Here is a 980-nt window from a genome sequence, read left to right on the forward strand (position 1 = left end):
CCCTCTAAGAAGAAATGTTTTTTTTCAAACAATTTTTAAAAGATATTTCCTTTCACCTCAGCACTGGTTCTGCCATCTATGATTGGTATCTAAACCTTTTTCTAGTCTGTTTTTTTTTTTATAAAACTGCATCTGGGCGTGTTAAACCTCAGTTGTAAAACTTTTAGCCAATCCTAGTCGAAAGTGTCAATTTCAGTACCAATTATTCCAATTGCTGTATCTCCCATTTGACAAATCATAGAATGATAAGGAAAGCACGTGATGAAACATTGTTCTCTGGATTTTACAATATGAATGTGGGTGGTGCTTATTATAGTAACTGCCATTTTATATAGAGGTTGTATTTAGTACTGGCCAATAGGGCTTTTCTGTAAGCATTAGGAAAGTTGCTTCTGGAAAACTGCATGGGATATACGTGACTTTTATTTTTATTATATAGTAGCTTAAGTCATGCTGCATGGTATATCTGTTTATATTAATCATTATATTGAAAAATTAACTAACAATACATATATTTCTTAGGAAAGAAGTTGATCCACGATTGTTAGGGTTAAGAGTTACTGAGTGGCGAGTGCAAAGTCTTACATGAATTAGACTTAGGACTTTGAACTGAAAGAGTCTGTGATTTTTTATCTTCTTTTGAATTTAAATTTGTAGTTTTAAGCTCAATAATTTAGCATAGTTTTATATTTAGTTCATAATAATAATAATATGATTCAGTATTTAGAATGAAAAACTTGTGTGATTTGTACATAATACTATTAGTACCACAAAATAATTTTATATTTTTCCTTCTTACAATCTTTGCTTTGTAGTAAGACCCACACTTCTGTTGTTATTGCGTTAGAATTAAAAGAGTCTAACTGATATATATCCAACATATGGGTTTTATTGTTGTCACTACTGAGTTTGAACCATTTGCAAAATATCAGAATAAACTTTGTGAAACAGGCTAAATACATTCATCCCAATATATACAG

This window comes from Limulus polyphemus, unplaced genomic scaffold, assembly GCF_000517525.1.
Source record: "Limulus polyphemus unplaced genomic scaffold, Limulus_polyphemus-2.1.2 Scaffold1819, whole genome shotgun sequence".
Taxonomy (NCBI): Eukaryota; Metazoa; Arthropoda; class Merostomata; order Xiphosura; family Limulidae; genus Limulus; species Limulus polyphemus.